The sequence below is a fragment of the Prionailurus viverrinus genome, chromosome X (assembly GCF_022837055.1).
Source record: "Prionailurus viverrinus isolate Anna chromosome X, UM_Priviv_1.0, whole genome shotgun sequence".
NCBI lineage: Eukaryota > Metazoa > Chordata > Mammalia > Carnivora > Felidae > Prionailurus > Prionailurus viverrinus.
The window spans coordinates 4,742,790-4,749,886 of NC_062579.1; the positions used below are offsets into that span (position 1 = coordinate 4,742,790).

Below are 7,097 nucleotides of genomic sequence, written 5' to 3' on the forward strand. Positions count from 1 at the left end.
AAAAGTCGCTTCAACGATAGAGATTTGTTAACGCACACAACTAGAAATCCAGGAGCAGAACAGTGGCCGGCAGGACAACCCCTACAGCTCTCCTTTGGCATTTTCCTCATGGTTGCAAGATGGCTGCTTCTGCTCCAACAAAGCACCACACCCTTACAAGATGGCAGTCCAGTGTAAGAAGGAATGAGGTCTTTTATTTGTACAGGTCTCTACTTTATCAGGGAGGATAGGTTTTCACAGCATTCCCTACAAATTTCCCCTTTCATTTAATTGGCCAGAACCATGTCACACGACCACCCCTCAAATCAGTTACTGGAAAAGAGGTAGAATAATCAGGTTCGACTTAAGTCCAGTCACATTTCATATCACGAGACTGAGTCCTCCTTCCCTGAGCATATAACTTTACCTGATACCCACGATAATTCTGGGTTCTGCCCTTAATGAAAGAGAAAAAAAGACTGGAGTGCCTGGGTGGTGCCTCAGTTAACATCTGACTTCGGCTCAGGTCATGATCTCAAGGTTCATGAGTCTGAGCCCGGCATCAGGCTCTCTGCTGTCAGCACAGAGCCTGGACCCTGCTTCAGATTCTGTATCTCCCTCTCTCTCTCTGCCTCTTTCCCGTTCTCTATCTCTCTCAAAAATAAACATTTTTTTTAAAAAAGATAAAAAAGAAATCACTATTGGGGCGCCTGGGTGGCTCAATCGGTTGAGTGTCCGACTTCGGCTCAGGTCATGATCTCACAGTTCGTGAGTTCGAGCCCCGCGTCGGGCTCTGTGCTGACAGTTCAGAGCCTGGAGCCTGCTTCAGATTCTGTGCCTCCCTCTCTCTCTGCTCCTCCCCTGCTCGCACGCTGTCTTCTCTCAAAAATAAATAAAGATTAAAAAAAATTTTTTTTTAATATAAAAAAACTAAAAAAAAGAAATCACTATCGAACAGCCAATGAACTGCTACAATAAGTCATTAAAGGTTCAGTTTGTTTATCTGTAAATTGGGCAAAATGACCTATCCTCATAATTGTTTGAAATCCTAAATGAGAGAGTGTATGGCAAACCCTTGGCTTATCCTAGCTGTTCAATAAATGTCAGTTTTTTCCTGAACGTCCTCCATCAATAATTATAGCATGATTTCCATAAGGAGATTTTTAAAAACTAGGCAACAAAGCAAGCGAGAAGGCTGAGTGTCTAGTTGTAGCTTTCCATTCTTTGCATTTAGGCACTCCCATGTATGTAATACATTTGTATTCAGAAACCGCAAGTGTCGCTATGTGCCTGACGACTGTTACCTAAGATGCCAGATTAGTTTCTGGAAAGAGTCCCGTACCAAGGAACACAACTAAGCGACAGAAGCCATTAGAGGAGACATAATCTCAGGGAAAGCTATGTTCAATATTAATTTCAAGTTTATCTCTTGAAGAAAAAAGGGATACGAATAGGTAGCACTACTTGGACGCTATAAGCTCACACGGCAGAAGGACAGAGGAAGGTCTCTGGGGCCTCTTTTATAAGGGGCACTGATCCTGGACTACCGCTCCCCTCTTTACAACTATGGATAACCACATTTACCTTCTTGTGGAAAAACACGTCCCTGCAAATTCCAAATAACACCAGAAGCCCCTTGCACATGATGGCCATCAATTTAAAACTATTCCACCACAAACTATTTGCTGACAAATTTGGTATCTGGATTTCAGCCACAGCAGGAGGAGGAAGACTAAAGGGGACTCAGGGTTGGGCTTCTCTACACCCAGGTAGACAGGTTTCCCTGGAACAGTGGTTCTCAAACTTGAGCGTGCATTCGATTCATCTGGAAGGCTGGTTAAATCACAGATTTCTGGGTCCCACCCCCAGGAGGTCTAGGGTGGACTCCAAGAATTGACGGTTCTCACACGCTCCCAGGTGATGCCGATGATGCTGTTCGGGACCACTGTTGGGGACCCACTGCTCCAGAGTGACGCGGGAGCCCTGAGCGTGAGCGATGGCTTCGGTCACTCCCCGCATCCCCACCTGTGAACCCAGGCTCAACCCCAGTCAAATGACATTGCAGAGCAGAGCTGTGAAATGTATAACATTGCTGAATAGTTTCAAATTCTTTCCAGGTTGCGGAACTCGAGACCGGAAGACTCCATTTGGGGAGAGACCCCTTCAAGGAAGCCTGAAAGGAGAAGAGGAAGGGCCACCTACCAAAACAAGCCAGCTTCCCACCGTCTTACCTGCCAACTTTCCAACAAAGGGAGAACAAAATAACACTCAAATCCTGAATGCTTTCAAGGGTTTGCAAGCATTTCAAGTAAATTATCCTTCCTCTCTTTTATGCCCGATAAAACTATTTAAACAGAGACCTCAAGAATGTAGGGCGCTTTTGCATCTTTGCCAAAGGACAATTCCTTGATTGGGCTCCATGACAAAATTCAAGAGCGTGGCCCAGACGAACTGGCTGCATGAGCCTGCTGTCGGCTGCTTTGCCAGCAATGGACCAAAGAACTGGATTAGAAAAAAGCATTTTCTGTCACTTGATGCAACAGATTTTTGAAAACAATATTTTAATTTGCATACCAAGCCAAATTCCCGCACGGTGATGTCAGGGCTCAGTGAGCCATGCTCTTTCTGCGAGTCCTTTTCTTGCCATTAAGGTTCCTATTATAAAATTTTAACCACTTCAGAATCAAGCAAGATGTGGCAAATCTTTCTGTTACCGTTTCCGCAAAACTGAAAGAGACACGGCTGTCAGCAACTGCCTCGAGCACAATTATTTTATGAGTTTTCCCTCTTGGTATGAATAGGGTTTCTGAAATCTGTCTTCACCTCCCAGGACTTTCTTCTCTCAGGAATACTGATTTGGGTAGTTTATTTTTGCCAGCTTTTAATGTTTGGGGAGCAGTCTGATTGTTTGCTAAAATGACAGGAGGCACTTCAGGGCTCTAAGACAAAATTCTAGTAGGGATTTTGAGGTTAATGGGAAACACACTGGGCATTTCGCTAGTTCAGGGAATATTGGGGCACAGGGAAGATTAAGGACAAAATGTACTCTAACACATAAATGACATAAAATGGCAGGGAGATTTTGGCAAAGAGCCTCTTCCTATGATTACTTGGAAAAAACACCAGGTAAGAAAAATTGCAATACGATGTCTGTGTGTCTGCTGTCTATCCATCTATCTATCTCATCTATCTGCATACAAATCCCCAAAACTTTAAGATTAAAGAAAAAATTGGATTTCCATTTGAACTCTAACAATGTGCTTTTTTTTAATTGGGAAAAGCTTGAAAAAAATATAGACCCGTGAAGAAAACAACACAGTACCAACCAGATGAAATTAAACAACTGTTCACATTTAGTCATTTTAAGTGAGCTAATTTTGAAAACTTTAAAAACAGGGGTGCCTGGCTGGCTCAGTCGGTGGAGCATGTGACTCTTGATCTCGGGGTCATGAGTTCGAGCCCCACTTTGGGTGTAGAGATTACTTAAATAAATAAATCTTTTTTTAAATGGGAAAAAAGGAGCAGAATGGAAAAAAATGAAATCTCCTTGATTTTTTTCCCTTGTCCCATTTGCCTCAACTATTTAATTTGTTGGGAACCCATCTGGCATATGGTTTTATACTTTTATTTTATACACATATACCCTAAACCACTGCTGAACACAGTCATGTATGTTTTCTAATATGTAAATAAATGCCATCAATTCAGCACTTAAGATACCACAACTTGATCTTTTTTTCATTCAGTGTTATACTTTGGAGCCCATCTACTCTGATACCTATAGATCGAGATCAGTTTTAACGGTGGCATCACATTTCATTCTAGAAACACACTTTAATTTATCTTTTAGCCAGTGACGAAACCTTCAGGGGCTTTCCATTTTTCACAATTACCAACAATGCCACAAAGAACAGTCTTGCCCGTGTTTCCCGAGGCTAGAGTAGAAGAGGTTTTCCTGGGACTCTATGGAGGCAGAGCTGCTGGGACAAAATGTCTGCACGTTTTCGGCCACGCTAGATATCATCAAGATGTTCTCCCAAGAGGTCATAGCATTAGTATTCCAATCAGCAGCATTACCAGTGTGTTTTCCCTCATTCTTGTCAAAACTCCAACTATGTCATTCTTAAATTATTTCACTCGTCCAAAGGTCCCTGATAAACAGCAAAGATGAGTTTTCTGCCCACATCAGGAATGAGACTGCAGTGGACATCTCTTACCTTTGCCTGCGGGCATCTAGAAGTATCTAGAAGCTGAGCCTCCCTTTTCTGTAGAGACCTGCCCTCCCACCCAGTGGGCTGTTAATCACACAGTCATGAAGGAGCTTTTCCCTAGGTAGAGTGACCCATCCAAAGGTAGATAACAGAATACGGACAATCAGAATTTCTCTTCAGGGGTTAATATAGACAATGGGAGAGAAAATCTCTCCCATCTTTGAGGAACTTAAGGAGTAAGGAACAAACTGTCTTTGTCTACCTGAGGATAAAGCCACAGAGAGGAAGGAGGAATCAAGAGTAGATAGAAATTCCACCCCAGCTATATTCCAGAAGAACTGAAAACAGGGACTCCAACAGATATTTGTATGCCAATGTTTGTCCCAGCAGTATTCACAAGAGCCAAAAGATGGAAACAACCCAAATGTCCATCAACAGATGAATGGATAAACAAAATGTGGGCTATCCGTATGATGGAATAGTATTCAGCCATGAATAAATTACTGATACCTGCTAGGACACGGATGAACCTTGAAAATATTATGCTAAGTGAAATAAGCCAGAAACAAAAGAACAAATGTTGTATGACTCCACTGACATGAACTATGTAGAACAGGCAAACTGATAAAGACAGAAAGTAGATTAGAGGTTACCAGGGGCTGGGGGAGAGGGGAGTGGGGACTTACTGCTTTGTGATTGGTTACAGAGATTCCATTTAGGGTGATGGAGAAGATCTGCAAACAAACGGTTAATGTGGTGAATGCCAGTGAATTGTACACTTAACATGGTGAAAATGGCATATTTTATGTGATATATATTTTATCACAATGAAAAGTATCAAAACCTACAAGACCATTGAAAATGAAAAAAGAAAAGATTAGATCGACAAAAAGACACACATATGTATCTCCTAATGACATCATTTGAGTCCCTGGATCCTACCATGCCTGAAGAACGAATTCTTTTCTCTTAGTTACATAAAGCAATACACTCTGGGTTTTTTTCTTTATCTAGTTTGAATTGGCTTTCTGTCACTAGGAACGGAAATAATCCTAAATCAGGCATAATAGTATATAATCCAGAAGGAAAAAAAAATGTGATCTTAATATCCACTTAGGTCCTAAACATTTTTTTTTAAAGGCTAGGCTTTTATTTTTAATTTTTTTTTTAACATTTATTTATTTTTGAGACAGAGAGAGACAGAGCATGAACGGGGGAGGGGCAGAGAGAGAGGGAGACACAGAATCGGAAGCAGGCTCCAGGCTCTGAGCCATCAGCCCAGAGCCCGGCGCAGGGCTCGAACTCACGGACCGTGAGATCGTGACCTGAGCCGAAGTCGGACGCTCAACCGACGGAGCCACCCAGGCGCCCCGGTCCTAAACATTCTGTTTGAACCTCTGCCGTTTGCAGGCAGGCAGGCAGTCAACTCTTACTTCAACTGAGTATGTGTGTGTGTTATTAGGAGCTGGTAATAACTTGAATAAACACGATAATCCCCTAATTTCATTTCACTGCTTGATACAAGGTCTATCCCAACTAAATTTTTTCCAGATACACTTCTCCTCTAGTTAATGCGCTAAAGAGAAGTGAGTGACACACTGAAAGGGACAGAAAAGCAAGTCCACGACAACGAGAAGATGGATGTTAAAAGCGATTCTTTCACTCTACTACCAAACAGGAAAAGAAATGATCCAAAATCCTAAGGCAAAACTAATTCTCACATTTTATGCATTTATGCTGGTCTGGAGAGTGGGTCCTCCCTTTGAGAGACTCACCCTCCCTTCTCAGAGGAACTAGGCAACCCCCCTCTTTTTTTTTTTTTTTTTTAGAAAGGCAGCTAATGATTCCTGCCTTGATTTGACCTGCCCTTTAGTAATAGAACTGGCAAAGCATACGGGGCACCTGGGGGGCTCGGTCAGTTACTTGTCCGACTCTTGATTTCGGCTCCGGTCATGATCTTACAGTTTGTGAGATGGAGCCCCAGGTCGAGCTCTGGGCTGATGGCACGGAAGCTACTTGGGATTCTCTCTCTCTGCCCCTCCCCCTGCTTGCATGCATGCTCTCTCTCTCTCTCTCTCTCTCACTCAAAATAAATATTTTTTAAAAAGTAACTGGCAAAGCCTAAGTGGCAAAAGAGAAGGTGGGGAGAGGAAGGAAACTCCTTGATTTTCGTCTTTGTTTCATCTGATGTTTTGATCTTTGCATAAATTTAGCAACAGACAAAATAAATACAGCTAGATGAAAATGACTGAAGATGCACAAAACAAAATAGGTAAGTTTAGCCCTTAACAAAATTCATGGGAACAATTATACTGGGAATCCAACAGTTTCCCCTTCCTCAGAAATTACATATATGGCAAACCTGGCTAATTTGCCTGTGACCTGGCTCATAATAGGATTTAAAATGAAGCATAAAATAAAATAAAATAAAATAATAAAATAAAATAAAATAATAAAAGAAAAGAAAATAAAATAAAATGAATCCATTTGCAAAGAGACAGGCTATAGATGAAAAGTATTACTTACTGCAGAATCTCCTTAAGGACTGAAATATGAGTGGTGGGCAACAAAATTGTGAAAGGTTCCAAAGTCAGTAATGAGAGTGAAACTAATCCCAGAAGTGCCATAGTCTTCAGGACAGGCAAGAAAGTGGGAGGGATCTGCTTGCGTGGAGTAGGGGAAGGGAAGGCACGCCCAACAGGAAATGGCAGACGTTAGTGATAGCGACAGGCAAGATCCGAACGTCAGTAATAGGTCACATTATTTTATAAAAAGTTTTCACAGTGGCCAAGTGCTGAAAATGCAAATCCATAAGGAAATTAGGCAAAATACAACAGAAACTATTTGTTCAACATGAAAAGAAAAACACAAAGACAGGAAAGGAATACTACAACATTATGAAAACTG

At 41.8% G+C, this 7,097-nt stretch overlaps 1 protein-coding gene across 1 annotated transcript in view; it reads right to left on the reverse strand.

The window, feature by feature from the left end:
• Window positions 1-6,821, reverse strand: part of MID1 (midline 1) — a 550,482-nt gene extending 543,661 nt beyond the window's left edge. The window contains exon 1 of the mRNA XM_047843917.1: window positions 6,717-6,821. The gene's annotated coding sequence lies outside the window, so the exon portion shown is untranslated. The remainder of the gene's footprint in view (window positions 1-6,716) is intronic.
• Window positions 6,822-7,097: the final 276 nt, after the last annotated feature.